Source organism: Heterocephalus glaber, unplaced genomic scaffold (genome assembly GCF_053883595.1).
Source record: "Heterocephalus glaber isolate CG9 unplaced genomic scaffold, H.glaber_assembly_v1.0 deba00000943, whole genome shotgun sequence".
Taxonomy (NCBI): domain Eukaryota; kingdom Metazoa; phylum Chordata; class Mammalia; order Rodentia; family Bathyergidae; genus Heterocephalus; species Heterocephalus glaber.
Genome location: NW_028258175.1, coordinates 8,528,045 through 8,544,553, shown reverse-complemented (window position 1 = coordinate 8,544,553; position 16,509 = coordinate 8,528,045). Strand labels below are relative to the sequence as shown.

The window sequence follows — 16,509 nt, the reverse complement described above, 5'->3', positions numbered from 1 at the left end:
ATCTATAGTAAGATTCCTAAGAATTCTATACTATTTTATGGTAAATGCTAGAACAAACAGCATTAGCAATAAATGTTGCATTTTTACTAACTGTATTAAATTAATCCTATGAGAGAAAAGCATGTTTCAAATTGATTCTTTTGCTATGTTACAGCTTTATTGGCATTTTTTGGAGAAAACCAACAACAATCACAAGAATGAACAACAGCAACCTCACTTGTAAAGCTCCAATATTACCTGAAATGGAGTCTTGCCAATAAAATTAGCCAGTTAACATTAACTACATCTCAGATTTAAGACACTAATGGTTCAAGCAAAGCCATTACATCACAATCATTTGCAATGGACCGTGCCCTACATTTATGTTTTACAAATTGAGTTTGTAAATAGGTTCACACCCTTCGCTCATGAACTTCACTAGTAGAAATCAATCCTACTCAGCCAGGGATTTAGCTCAGTGGTTCGGCTGCCTGCCTTACAAGCACAAGGTCCTGAGTTCGATCCCCAGTACCAAAAAAAAAAAAAAAAGAAATCAATCAATCCTACTATCTTCAAGTCGGATAAAGATTTAATAATAGAAATATTCAAAGTAATATTATTTACACTGGTGGGAACTTAGGAACTGCCTAAATACTTAACACTTGCAGAACTGGTTAAACAAATGATAGCACAACATATAATCAAATTCTATTTCACCCTTAAGCATTTACCAAACCCGGGCCTGATGGCACGAACACCTGTAATCCCAGCACTCCGGAGGCAAAGGCAAGAAGATCATCAGTTCAAGGCCAGCCTAGGCTACATGGCAAATTCAAGGCCAGCCTGGACCACACAGTGAGACTCTGTCTCAAAAAAGGAAAAAAAATTTACCAAGAGCTTATAATAAGTCAACATGTTTATAATATGAAAAATGAGCAGGATCTGAAGCTAAATATTAAATATGCTCTCAACTATGTAATCACACAGAAAGAATGCTAAAAGGAATTATGTTAAAAAATTAAAAGCCACTTGCTGAAAGAATTAATGGTCACATTTTTCTTGCCTTCACACTTTCCTGAACTTAGCTTATTTTCTAAAACAAGAATTAAAAAAGGAGTCAGGGATTTAGCTCAGTGGCACCACGCCTGCCTTGAAAGTGCAAGGCAATGAGTTTGATCCCTGGTACCACAAAAAAAAAGGACTAAAAGTATTCAAACCTCAAGAACCAGAAATACTGCTACTTGGAGCTATAAAAAGTGAACAAATATGGTTTAAAGGTTATAATGAAAAAATATGCAACTATTTAAAATGCATTTTTTAAAGATTACATTACGGTGTTAGGTTAAAAAGGGAGATCCACAAATAGATTAAAAAAATGTTTCTAATGTAGCCGGGGATTTAGCTCAGTGGTTCCGCCGCCTGCCTCGCAAGCGCAAGGACCCGAGTTCGATCCCAGGTACCAAAAAGAAAAAAATGTTTTTAATCTAAAAATTTTAAAAATCAAAAGTTAATTCTTTTAACTAGCCAAAATAGGAGAGGGTAATTCTGTTCATAATAGTGACAAAAAATAAATCATTTTTAACAAGAAAGATACAAGTCCTATAAGGAGAAAACCATAAAATTTTACTAAAGCATATAAAGATCAAAATAAATTAAAATTTTGCCTAGCATGCCCTAGGTTCAATCTCTATAGTACAAAATAAATAAACAGCAACATCATTTTCCCACAGGGCAAGACTTACTAAAAATAAAAATGACAGTTTTGGGCTGGGGATTTAGCTCAGTGGTTCTGGCGCCTGCCTTACAAGTGGAAGGTCCCAAGTTTGATCCCTGGTACCAAAAAAAAAAAGTACTCTGAAAGAGACTTTAAAATAAAACATTTTTTTTAAATGACAGTTTTTTCCAAATTAATGTATAAATTTAATACAATTTCAGTAACAACTGCAGTAAGGACTTGGCTCAGTGAAGTTTGGGGTACAGAGATAAACAAAACAAGTTAATGGAACAGTATAGAAATCCCCCTCATCCAAATAAACATGGAAACATTTTATATGTAATAATGATAATACTTCCATTCAGATGGGTAAGAATGGGCTATTAGGGGCTGAGAAAAAATAAGGATAAACTTCTTCTATCTTAAAGCACAGAGAGAATTAAAATCTACATAGATCAAAAGAAAATGTTAAGGGTACAAAAAATAAAACTGTAAAAATAATAGAGAAAAAATTATTCTTGTTCTGAGAAACCTAAGGATAAGACGATCTCAAATCCAAACATGTTAAAAATTCACAGAATTAACTGCATAAGTTTCTTAAATGTCTACATGATGAAAGACATCATAAATACGATAAAACAAGTGATGGACTGGAGAAAATATTTACAGCACATATAACTGGAAAAGGATTTATCCTCATTACGATGAAGAGTTTCTACAAAGGAATTTTAAAAAGATAAGCAACTAATGGGCCGGGGATTTAGCTCAGTGGTTCCACTGCCTGCCCTGCAAGCACAAGGGCCTAAGTTCAATCCCTGGTACCAAAAAAAAAAAAAGATGAGCAACTCAAAACGTAAAATACAAAGTAGGTAGAAAAACTAATCAGGAAAGGAGAAAATATATTGGCCAATAAACATGTGAAAAGATATTCTACCTCACTAGTAGCCAGGAAAGTGTAGCAACATGAAGATACCAACTTAAGGCTAAGGATTTTTAAACCAATCATAGTGTTCAAAAGAGCATGAGGAAATGCAAATTTTTGATAGGAATATAAACATGAACTGCTCTATTTTTCTGCAGAGATCAGGTAGTATAATTTTTTTAAATGCATTTGATCTCACAATCCCATTTCTCAGAATTTAGCCTATAAAAATAAAGGCAATTACCAGTTAGAAAATGAAAGAGATATGAACAGACATGTCACCCAAGGGAGTATTAGATGCCAGTAAGTACAGGAAAAGATGTTCAACATCATTAGGGAAATGCACAGTAAGACCCCAATGAGATATGACAATACCAAATGCTCACAAGGATGCAGAGAACTGGATCACCCCCACACTGTTGGTGGGAATTCCAGCTGCTCTGGAAAAGAGTACTGCAGTTTCTTATAAAACTATGCAAATACTATACAACTTAGCAATGGCAATTTGGGAGCTTATTCCAGAGAAACTAAAACATATATTTATACACACACAAACTTACATATGAATGTTCATAGCAACTTTATTTATAATAACTAAAACCTAAAAACAACCCAGACGTCCTTCAAGGAGTTAAGGATCAAAGTGTGCTGCATCCATACCATGGAAGAGTCTGCAGCAAAAACCGGAAATACACTTTTGATACATGCAACAACCTGAATGAACCTCAAGGGAATTATGAACGATGGAAATAAAACCAATCACAGAAAATGGCACACTTTATGATTCCATTTACATACTATTCTTAAAATGAGATAATTATAAAGATGGAAAACAGATTTGTGGTTGCAAAGAGTAAAGGACAGGGAGGGAAGAAGAGGGAAGGAGGTGAATATGGCTATCAAAGGACAATGGGAAGACCCTGTGGCCAGGTATTTAGCTTAGTGGTTCTGCCGCCTGCCTTGCAAGTGCAAGGACCCGAGTTTGATCCCCAGTACCAAAAAAAAAAAAAAAGACCCTGTGGTGAGGAAACCCTGCAGTGTCCTGCCTGCTAGGAGAAAGACAAACTGACACAAATGATGAAACTGCACAGAACTACACAGGTGCATATCCAGACACATATACAAATAAGATTAAAGAAATCTGAGAAACTGTCGTAGAGCTTTATAAGATGTTACCATTGGGGGAAACAAGGTGATGGGGAAATGGGGTTGTTCCATATTATTTCTCACAATTGCATGTGAGTCTATAATAATCACAGTCAAGAATGTAACTGAATAAATATAAAAGCACTAGTAGGCAAAGACATACAAATACACAAATAGGTTTGCTGCAGTACTGTTTACAACTGCAAGAACAAAAATAAAATAGAAACAAACTGAACATCCATTAACAAGGAAATAGTATAAGTAAATGCACAATCTCACATTGGCGAAGACACTAGACCATGTAAAAATGTTTAAATGTAGTAATACACATCCATATTCAAAATATTATACAGACATTTAAAAACAATGAGATGGCCAGGCGTGGTGGCACATGCCTGTAATCCCAGCCCTTGGGAGGCTGAGGCAGGAGGATCACCACAAGTTTGAGGCTAGCCACAGCTATATAGTGAGTTCAAGGACACCCTGAACTGCATACTGAGACCTTGCCTAAAAAAAACAGGTGATGCCACACTTAATCAGTGCTAAGAAGCACATCCCCACATGCACACATTTTAATTGAAATCAGGTATGCCTCACAGTTGATTAAATTACACAATTACAATTGGCATTGATTTTCCTTTCTTAATTACACATAAAGACTCCACAATAGTAAACTGCTCTACTATGTTAACTACTGATTGGGGGAAAATGCCTATAACCTGTGGCCAGATTAATTAACGTCATAACCCGCACAGCATAGGGTCCAAAGCCAGGGAGAGCAGTGGGAGATGAAATAATAAAAAAACAAAGACTATTCTTAAAATTTGGGACCAGGTGGAACCATAGCTTGTCAGGAGCTAATGGCCACCTGGAGTCCCACATGCTCTTTATTTATAGTGGAAGGCAAACAGGAAGAGAAGGTGGGGCAAAGAGTGCTACCGGGCCTATGTGGCTTAGGCTGAATGTAGCGTGAGCGTTTCATGATCAGGGCATGCGCAAGAAGGGAACAAGGAAGAAGGATACATAACATAACTGTCTCCTGGGGCTGTGCCATCCAGGGTCTACAATATTATCATCTATGGAGGAGAAAGGCAGTAGGAAGGAGGTGAAGGACCATCTTCAGGCTTGGCCCGAGGCAAATTAAAACTATAGTATATATGAGTAATTATATTACTCTATGAGTAATATAAATGATATGGTTCTTATTTGAAAGAGAAGAGAAATGGGCTTTGATGAGATTTCCTCTCTATTTCCATACCTTCTCCCATCACTTGGCAAAGTTACACATAGAGCAAGGACAAGAGGAGCCGAGACCTGGGCACCTCACCCTCTCTCAGCATGACAGCACCAGCCTGCAACTGCCTCTTACACTCCTTGCTGTGCCGGGGATCCCAAGCCTAGAGAAGGAAGTCAGCACAGGGCTCGAGCTCAGGCTGACGTGCTTTGGTTCAGAGCATTCCTTTTCTGTGTAAGGAAATGTTATGAAATTAAATTACACCTCAGACATAAAGGGCCAAAAGAGCCTAAGAGAAAGATGGCAAACTATTAAAAAAATGAAAATTAGATCCTTGTCTTATCCCATAAATCATATGAACAAAAATTTCAGCTGAATTAAAAGCTTAACTGTAAACAATAAAAATCTTACAAGAAAATCAAAAAGACTACACGCACTATTATGTAACATTGGTGCAGAGCATGGTGGTGCACACCAGTAATCCCAGCACTCAGGAGGCTGAGACAGGAGGATCACCAGGAGTTCAGGTGAGCCTGAACTACATAGTGAACTATATAGTGAGACCCTATCTCAAAAAAACAAAAAGTAAAAGTTGGGTGTGGTGGCACAAATCTGTAATCCAAGCGCTTGGGAGGCTGAGGCAGGAGAATCACCATGAATTCAAGGTCAGCGTGGGCTACATGGTGAGTTCAAGGCCAGTCTGAACTATAAAGCAAGACCCTGTCTCAAACACAAACAAACAAATCTAACATTGGGAAAGATTTCTTAAAAATTACAAATCCAGGGCCAGGGATTTAGCTCAGTGGCACCATGCCTGCCTCATAAGCGCAAGGTCCTGAGTTTAATCCCGGGTACCAAAAAAACACACAAAAAACTACAAACCCAGAAGCTGGAAGGTAGATACCTGAGTAGGTAAGTAAAAAAAGATCACTGACCATATAAAAATTTTTCACAAAGATAATGGACAAACAGATTTGAAAACAGTATTTGCAATGCAGAGAACAGATGAAATATATACTATAATATACAAAAGATCACTTGCCAAGTGTGGTGTACATGCCTATAATGCCAGGAGGCTGAGGCAGGAGGACTATAAGTTAGGGCCAACACAGGAGACTTAACAAAACTCTTATCTCAAAATAAAAGGTGTAGGGACTGGGGATTTAGCTCAGTGGTTCCAGCACCTGCCTCAGCAGCACAAGGTTCCAAGTTCAATTCCTGGTACTAAATAAATAAATAAATAAATAAATGGTGTAGCTCAGTGGCACAGCACTTGCCTAGAATATGTGAGGTGCTGTGTTCAATCCCCAGCACCAGAAAAAAGAAAAAAAAATATCTCTCATAAATTGACAGAGACAATTTAAAAAGGAGTAAATAACATGAAGTTTTGCACAAAAGAACAAAGCCCAACAGTTAACAAACATATACTATTTTTTTAGAAGACAGTGAAATGCACTAGCAATCAAGAAAATGCAAAATAAAGTGACGGCGAGCCACCATTTTTCATGCATCAGGCTGACAAAAAGTCAAAACAACACTGAAGGCTACTGTTAGCAAGAAAGAAAAATAGGGCAGGCTCATATACTGCCAGTAGAAATTTTCAGAAAGCTACAAACTGTTCTCTTTGACTCAGAAACCTCACACCTGGAAATCTATACCAAAGAAATAAAATTCTCAGTACCTAAGGCAAAATGCTAAAAGATTTCTACTGCCTCCCTGTCCAGAGCAGTGAAAACTGAAACAAAACCAGTTTTTCTTCATAGGCAGTACTCCTTCCTCATCCATCTATATCATGCAATATACTGTAGCCTTTTAAAAACATTGTTAGAACTATTACTTGAAAAGGTTTTGACAGGGGATGCCAAGAGAAAAATAAAGATACAGAACATCTGTGTATGATTCTACAATGGCAATAAAAACTCTGTGTGTGTGCGTGTGTGTGTGTGTGTGTGTGTGTGTGTGTGCGCACGCATGCATCCTTTCTCTTGTAAAGGATTATGTGAGCATGGGGCGGGGGGGGGGGGGTAGCAAATATTAGCCAGAGTTCTACCTCAGAAATATAGCACTTGCTTAACATGTATACAGCCCTGTACTCAATCCCCTAGCACCACCAAAAACAAAACAAAACACAGCAAACAAGTCTTGGGTAATTAACATACATTACCCACAGGGAAGGAGGGAAAGAAGAGGTATAGGAGAGAAAAAGGGATCCCTCCCCCCTCCAAAAAAAACCACTGACAAAAAAGAAAATTAAAAAATGCAACATTGGCAACATAAAGCAACACTGGCAAACTCACAAAGGAGTCATTTTCTTTTTCTTTTTGTTTTGTTTTGAGACAGGCTGGCCTTAACTTCAACTACGTAATCCTGGCTGGCCTTGAACTCACATCGATCTTCCTGCCTCAACCTCCCAAGTGCTGGGATTACAGTCGTAGGCCACCATGTCTGGCAGGAGTAATTTTCAAGTTACCGTAAGTGTGAAGGTTGAAGACAGCTGGCAGCTGTCCTCCCAGACCCAAGCCCACCCTGCATCATGAGAAGTTATCCCGAAATGCAAATCAGACTATGCCATTATCTTTCCTTCTGTCTTCTCCATACTATACCAATGAAGAAATTGAGCCAGCCAGTCAGCCTCTGATTTCTCTAATGGCATTACTATGACAAGACCAGAGTAGATGGTGTCTTGGAAATCCAAACTCTAGCTCTCCGAATGGTATAGAAATGGCATAAATTGTGAAAATGGTACACAAATGGCCAAAGCTGAAAAAATAATACCCTAACAGATGAAGTTCAAGTACTTTCCCAAGACTGTCAAGAAATACATATAACACATGTCCAAGTATCCCAGCACAGTTTCACACATCCCTGCACCTTCACATTGGTACTTCCCTCTCCCCAGGAATAGCCAAAATTCCCATTCCACCCATCTGAACTCTGTCTGCTCATTATTACAGGCCACCATGATAGTCACAGTGACACATCCATCTTCCAGACTCAACTCTGACTTCCCTGAGGACAGCAACCATCTCATCCAGTTTGCATCCTGAATGCAAGACAGTGCCCTCAAAATAAGTACCTATTGAACAGAGCAATTAGTGACTAGTTATTCTGGCCTTTGATTGCCAATAATTATCCTGAAATCCAAGTATGTCTACTCATAAAAAGAAAATACATAGCTAGGCAGAGGGATGGTAAGATCAAGACCACCCTGGGCAACTTGGCAACTTAATAAGACCCTGCTTCAAAATTTAAAAGGGGTTGGAGAGCAGCTGGGGATGTAGCTCAGTGCAAAGGACCTGGGTTTTATCCCCAGGGGAAGGAAGGAAGGAAGGAAGGAAGGAAGGAAGGAAGGAAGGAAGGAAGGAAGGAAGGAAGGAAGGATAGATACTGAGTTTATTGTGTCCTTACTGGACATTCCAAGCACACATTACTATAGCTAATACCCACCTCAACCCTCAGAAGTGGGTACCATCATCATCCTCTGATTGTCCATGGTGCAACAGACTTAGAGAGGATGTGGAAGTCTAAAATTGCATAGCTGGTAATCAGTGACTTGTGTGCAGAGTGGCCATGAAGATATGCCTGCCACCAAAGCTCAAAGGCACTTCATGCTCACTGCCTCTCTCTATCACAGGATGGGGGTGATGATGGGGGGCGGCAGCGGTGGTGATGATGATGACAGTGGTGCGAATATAATGTTTGCCATGGGCCACACACTGCTTTCTCTGACCAACTATTAATATATACAAAATAAATATTCATTTAACACATTCACAATTTGTATAACTTGATGCTGGGCATCTTGAGTCACCAGTATGTGACTATACCACTTGGTATATATGTGACTGTACCACTTCCACCACCAGTGGAACAAGCCACCCAATGGGACAGCCATGATGTACTACCAGTGGATGAGGAACATGTTAAATTCACACATGGAACTTCCAAAATTTTTATACAGATTTAAGAAAATTCCAACAGCATATCTCATAGAATTAGAAAAAAAAAACCCTAAAATTCATTTGGAACCAGAAGAGACCTAGAATAGCAAAGGCAATTCTAGGCAACAAAGGCAAGCCAGAAGGTATCACAATCCCTGACTTTAAATTATACTACAAAGCTACAGTGATAAATACAGCATGATACTGGCAAAAGAACAGACCTGACGATCAATGGAACAGACCAGAAGATGCAGAAACAACTCCAGACATACTAAGCCACCTAATCTTTGACAAAGGAACCAAACATCTTCACTATAAGAATGATAGCTTCTTCAATAAATGGTGCTGGAGGGCTGGGGATTTAGCTCAGTGGTTTCACTGCCTGCTGCACAACTGCAAGGACCCAAGTTCGATCCCCGGTACCAAAAAAAAAAAATAAATGGTGCTGGAAAAACTGGCTTTCCATCAGCCAAAGATTAAAATTAGAGCCATATCTTTCACGATGCACTAAACTAAAATTGAAATGGATGCCTGGCAAGTGTAGTATATCCCATGGTTTTCTATTAACTGGCAGGTCAATTAAGACTATTGCTACAGTAGGTTCATGTATGTATTCTGTGTTATAAGAAACAAGAAATAGAAGTATGGACATTAAGTATAGCACTATTTTAAAGAATAGCAAATTGATATGGCATAGTTTCAGTACATGTACATATTTCATAGGCATAAGAGAAACTCAATGGAATAGAGAAGAGATGGCATTTTACCAGTAATTTATTGTTAATTCTCATTGCTTTATAGGTTAAATGAATTTAAGAATTGACATTATAAATTAATTTTTAGTACTTTATGAGCCAAAATTGTATGCAATTAAATTTTAAATGTCAAATTTCAGAAGATCATAATTTCCAATATCATACTTTTGCCACATTCATGTAGTGACGTTTGTCAAATAAATTTGCTTTGTTTCTTGACTTTGGCTAAATAAGTCAGGAAAATGTATAAAATAAAATGAAATCAAGATGGATCAAAGATCTAAATATTAAAACAGAAACACTAAATCTGCTGCAGGAGAGAATAAGTGGAATGCTTGAGGATACAGGAGTAGGCAAAGACTTCATGAACAAAACCCAGACCCCAGGGTTCAGGATTTAGCTCAGTGGTTTCATCGCCTGCTGCTTAAGCGCAAGGACCTGAGTTCGATCCCCAGTACACCCACCCCAAAAAAACACAAAAAACAAAACCCAGACTGCACAGGAAATACTACAAAGAATCAACAACTGGGAATTTGTCTCATTAAAAAGCTTTTGCACACCAAAAGAAACCACCAACAAAGTGAAGAAACAACCCACAGCGTGGGAAAAAAAAATTTACCAACTATTCATCAGATAAAGGACTATTATCTAGAATATATAAAGAACTCAAAAAAATCAGACCCCCCAAATGTAAAGACCCAATCCAAAAATGGGCATCTGAAATGAAAAGACAATTCTCAGATAAAGAAGTAGAAAAGGGAAATAAATATATGAAAAAATGTTCAACATCACTGGTCATTCATGAAATGCAAATTAAAACAATGCTGAGATTCCATCTCACTCCAGAAAGAATGGCTGCTATCAAGAAATCAATAACAAATGCTGGGGGGAAAAGGAATCCTTCTCCACTGTTAGTGAGAGCGTAGACTGGTGCAACCACTGTGGAGATATCTTAAAAAACTAAAACTAGAGGTTCCATTTGACCCAGCTATTCCTATTCCCCTTCTTGGTATCTTCCCAAAAGAATTAAAAGCATCCTACCACAGCAATATATGCACATCCATGTTTATAGCACCTACAGTTTGTAATAGCTAAATCTTGGAAACAGCCCAAATGCCCACCAACTGATGAATATATAAGGAAGATGTGGGGTTTTTTATACAACGGAGTACTACTCTGCCATAAAGAAGGATGAGCTTCAGACATAGCTAAATGGATGGACCTTGAGTCCATAGTCCTAAGTGAAATAAATCGGACACACATGTTTAAATAATGCACTGTTTCTCTGATGTGAGAAACTGAAAGTGGACATAAGGACTGAAATGTATAATAGATATTGGGAAATGGGAAGAAAATGTACAAATGGGAAGGGGAACAAGGGAAAAAGGAGGGAGAAAGGATGGAAGGGACAAGAAAAAAATGAAAATAGAAGGAAAAAAATAGAAACAAAGCTTTTGTACATGGGAGGGATGGGATAAAAAAAATTTTAATTAACATATGGAAATGTGCTCAGATTTGTTAAATGTCCTGAGCTCAACATTTGCTAAAAATAATCTTTTTTCAAGAAGAAATCAGGCCAGGGATTTAGCTCAGTGGCACCATGCCTGCCTCACAAGTGCAAGATCCTGAGTTCAATTCCCAGTACCAAAAAGAAAAAGAAATCAGTTATCGGGATGCTGAAGCAGGAGGATTACCACGAGTTCAAGGCCAGCCTGGGCTACATAGTCAGTTCATGCCAGCCTGAACTATATAGTGAGACCCTGTCTCAAAAAACCAAAAGAAAAAAAAAATTAGTTAATTTGATCAAGACAGAAAAATAACAATGTACAACACAGGCTTAAGGATGCAGCTCAGTGGTAGAGTGCCTACCCAGCAGGCATTAAGCCCTGGGTAACATCCTGGGCAACACACACACAATTTGGAACCATTTACTGCAGAACCTCAAACTGAAAATAAAGTGGTCAGGGTAGAACAGATAGCAAATCCAATTAACAAATTCCAGGTTTTTTCCAGGATAGTAAGAATCATAACATCCATCAACACTTCAAACGAAAAACAGTCTGGAGAGAAACGTGTGACACACTGAAGACAAAAAAAAAAAATCACATGATGAACACATAGAGATATTTAAAAGATGAAAAATGTCCCTCTAAAAAGGCCAATTAGTTTCATCAAGTGTCCAGGGGAATGCATGTGACAGTTTTCAACTGAGTCAAGAACAACATAAGGGAATACCTCAAAAGTTCAAAGCTGTTTCTAATTTCTCAATAGGTAAAGAAAAAAGTCACCCCCCAACTCCCCCAAAAATGTTTAATTCCTCATTTCCTGGCTTGCTTTAAGAGGGAAAGAAATCTGCCTTCTTGAAAATAGGGGAAAGGTTAAGAAAAATTATTTTGGGGCCGGGGATTTAGCCCAGTGGTTCCGTTGCCTGCCTTGCAAGCGCAAGGACCCGAGTTCAATCCCCGGTACCAAAAAAAAAAAAAAAAAAATTATTTTGAACTATTTTGAATATCCTGCCATTTTTGTGGGCCAAAAAATGATCAGAGATTTGCAATTTCATTTAGTCCAACTTAATACAAAACCAACTCATTCCCTCTGATATCTGAACTAGACCTCACTGGGGATTTAGCTCAGTAGTTCCACCGTCTGCCTTGCAAGTGCAAGGTCCCGAGTTCAATCCCCAGTACCAAATAATAAAAAAAAAATTTGAAAAAAGAAAAGGGAGCCTGGGGGTTTAGCTCAGTGATTCCGTCGCCTGCCTTGCAAGCGCAAGGTCCTGAGTTTGATCCCGGGTACCAAAAAAAAGGGAAGTTGAACTAGACCTCAAAGGCCAACAACATCAACAATTTCTAAACATTCTGAGATGAAAGCCTAAGGCTACTCACTCATAAGAGAAGAGACCAGTGTACAGTGAGTGACTACCAAGGGTGAAGATAAGTTACGTGTAATTACAATGACAGCCTCAACAGCTTACATTTTCTGGAAAATGATTGTCAAGCCCTGTTCTCAGGGCTACATGTGAGCTAACTCACAATTCTATGACGTGAATACTTATTAGCACTATCTCTATTTTACAGATAAGGAAACTGAGGCCCAAGAAAGTCAGAAACTTGCCCAAAATCACATGACTGCACCTAGCAACACCCACATTCAAACTCTAAGGCCCAAACCCCATGCTCATTTTATTGCCCCTCAGTCTTCATAACTATTTATAATTCTGAGGGGAAACTGACCAGTTATGCTCTGTAATTCCACTTGGAAGAAGACACCTATGTGGAAGAGTATCATATCTAGACTTTGAAGTAACTTCCGGGGCCTACTGAATTATTGGGCCATTACTTCTACAAGGCAAAACAATCAAAAGCTATTTTAAAGCCTCACCACAGGCCAGTCAGACTGGCAGAACCTGGAATAATTGTAATGAACCATGACTATGAGTCTTAGCTCTTAGGGGAAAACAGAACTAAAAAGCCACAGTAACAGAAAATGCTGAGAGGTGCAGGAGAGAGCCCAGAGACTACCTCCATTTCCTCCCTTTGAGGTCCTGAGGGTGCACTGGAAGAGAGAAACAAGTCCTACCCATCGTGCCTCAGGTGCTGTTTTATACTTCATGTGAGGACTGCTGTATTATGCGGTGTCATCTCACAAGATTAAACAAACCTCTCTCCCCCGCTCTCTCCCCTTCTTTCCCCGTTCCTCCCCATCTGGATTTCACATATTAGCAGAATACTATGTATCTTGGAGGCCCCCAAATCCAGTAACAGCTCCAGTCCTACTGGCCCTCTCCCTCACTAACTCGTCTTCACCAACACCTCAGCAACTTCTGTCACATCTGAGGAGATCTACAACTACTTTCTTATTTGTCCTAAACTTGACTCACGTTCACTTAAACATGCCGGTTGTTAAAAGGGGGAAAAAAAATCTATTGCTATTGTAAGCAGCATCATGCAACATAAACAGAATAACCCCAAAAGTGAATGCAATTAAAGTATTAAATTCTGAGTCTGCCAGAAGAAAACTGAGACTGATCCCTGCACACTCTCTGTTGAATATAAGGGAATGGTGTAAGAAACATACTGTTTCCAACAACCTGACATTTTTCAGGTCAAAATATGATCAAAGATTTGCAATTTCATTTAATCCATTCATTTAATCATTCCTTCTGATATTACTTAGTCTGAAAAAGAACTGGAAGGAACTTACACCATGACATTTAACATCTAAAATGATGTCAAATACTTGCAGTGACACAACTCTCTTACTTTGGGAAAGTATGTGCTAGAAAAAGAACAGGGACATTGTTAAAGAATAAGGACCACTGGGAACCAGAGATCTGGGCTTCAACCCCATGTCACACCAACACTTAGAGATGACAATATAGACCAGTATCTGCTGCACAAGTGACCACCCCCAAGTTTTATGTCTGTAAAAGAGGGGAAAATATCCCCTTCTTGCCTACCTACAACCTGTGGTGGTAGCAAGGATCAAGTGAGATTGATGACCTGGGCAAGAGCATTTGCAGACTTCATAGTGCTGTTAAAACCAAAAAATTACCATTATAACATGGCAAACACAGCAAATAACCAGTGGACTATCTGGCCACTTTTTTTCATTCCACTTTTACAAAAGCATCCATATTTTATTTTGAAGGGTTTTTTTCTTCCTTACAGGCTACCATCTTGGTGGGATGGTGAACTGGGTTAATATCTTTTCACTACAGAAGCCAGTGGGGTCCTAGAAAGGTCCTTGGCCAAGTCTTTCTGCTGGTGGCCACATGACCTGAGATTAGCCAATCAGATTTCTCTCTGGAAGGTCAATTTTGAACACAGAGTCAGAAGTCAACTGGTGGCTACTCCAGCAGAGGGCCCTTCCTGCTAGGACGCCATTTCTGGACCTCCTGCTTCTGCCTTAGGAGCCTTGGAAAGATTTCTGACTCCTTCCTGTTTTCAAACCTCGCTGGCCTTGGATTCTCTGAGCTCAGAATACCCTCAACTGGAACATGTTTCTGTTACTAGTTATCGAAAGCCCTGAGACACATTGACCACTGTCTAAGCCTATTTCCTGTTGCTATAACAAAATACTATCTGAAACTGGGTAATTTATAAAGAAGAGGTTTATTCTGGCTCACAGCTCTACAGGGTGGGCAGTCCAAAGGCATGGTGCCTGCAAGGGCCTCATTTTCTCCAATCCAAGGAGGAAAGTGGAAGGGCAGGCAGGTACATACAAGGAGAGACTGCCCTCCCTCCATAGCTACCTCTGTCCTAAGAATAAGGCATCAATCCATTCACAAGAGGTTCTGCCCCTATTATTCAAAGACCTCCCGCTAGGCCCCACCTGCCAACACTGTTGCATTGCAATTAAGTTTCCAACACAGGGCCAGGGATTTAGCTCAGTGGTGCCGCATCTGCCTCGTAGGAGGCAAGGTCCTGAGTTTGATCCCCGGTACCAAAAAAGAAAGTTTCCAACACATGAATGTTGGGGGGGGACGACAAACCCATATCATAGCAACTATCTTTCAAAGGTTCCTACTGACGGTCATTCTAACCAGCTAGACTCTAACTGCAACCAAAGCAAACACTTCACAGTCCTGCCTGGGACTCCTTAAGACAATACACTTAAAATGGCATTAAAAGATAGCACTTGGCCTTTTAAGACAAATATCTCCTAATCATCTATTGTTTCCTAGAAGACACTGGTTATTAAATTCCTGGAGAAGACGAGGATGGGAAGAGGTATACATATACTCTTACAAGATCCTCTGTTTTCCAAACAGAACCAAGAAAAGTGCCCCAAGTTATTATACATGGAAAGAAATCTTCCAACCTCAATGGCTCCTCTGAGTCCAAAAGCAAACATATACAGAGCTCACAAGCCTACATCCGTCTGCCTCCTGTTCTATTTGCAGCCTCCTATCTGCATCAATAGGCAGTGATGGGCAGTTGTCATAAGCTAAGTGCCAACCAGACTTGGTTCCAAAAAGGGCAGGGTCCTCCTGCTATGGAATAAGACAGTAATGGTGAACCATTTAGAGACCAAGTGCCAAATTGCAACCCAATACCCACTTATTTATTGCCAAGGGACAACACTGCAATTAAACCTGAATACTGAGTTTAGAAAAAACAACTCTACATTAACATCCTTTGTCTTAAAAGAAAAACACAGTAACACATGTGCCATAGGTTTGCCACCACTGGGATAAGACTACCATTCCTACATGCCTGGCACTTTTTTACACATGGTATCTCAACCCTTACCACTGGCAAGGTGCGCCTATTCCCAGGCTCAGGGAGGCTGGCTGCAGGGAGAAGAGACACGATCCCAAAACAGACCTTGAGTGGCCAGGTGTTCTCTAGATAGCCTGCCCAGAGAACATCAACAGCTTGCTAGACATGGCCCTCAGCAGCCACCTGTAGTCATTGCTTTACTGTAGTGTCTTTCCAGTGGTTAGAAATCCACCAGGGGGGCAGGAATGTCTCAGAAGTGTTTGAGAAACCCCATTGTCCAGCACAGAGCCTGACACTACCAAATATGTATTTGGTAACTAATTATGGATCGAGTGATGATCCAATAAATATTTACTGAGCACTTACCCTGTATCAGGCACCATAGCCCTAAGTGTGGGCAAAACAAGCTCCATTCCGATTTGACATCCAGCTGAGCATCCGGTGTGATCAGCTCATACAAATATGTCATTTCAAACAGATTTACCAAAAATAACCATAAAGGACCAGGTCAGCAAAGTATGCCCTAAGGATCAAGCCAGAAAAGTGGCTTTAAAGGAAACATTTGCCAATCCATGGTTAGAACAAGGACCATAC

The 16,509-nt window shown here is 39.5% G+C and overlaps 1 protein-coding gene across 13 annotated transcripts in view; it reads right to left on the bottom strand.

The window, feature by feature from the left end:
* Snx29 (sorting nexin 29) overlaps nt 1-16,509 on the bottom strand; it is a 543,288-nt gene that overhangs the window by 501,136 nt on the left and 25,643 nt on the right. The window lies entirely within an intron of this gene.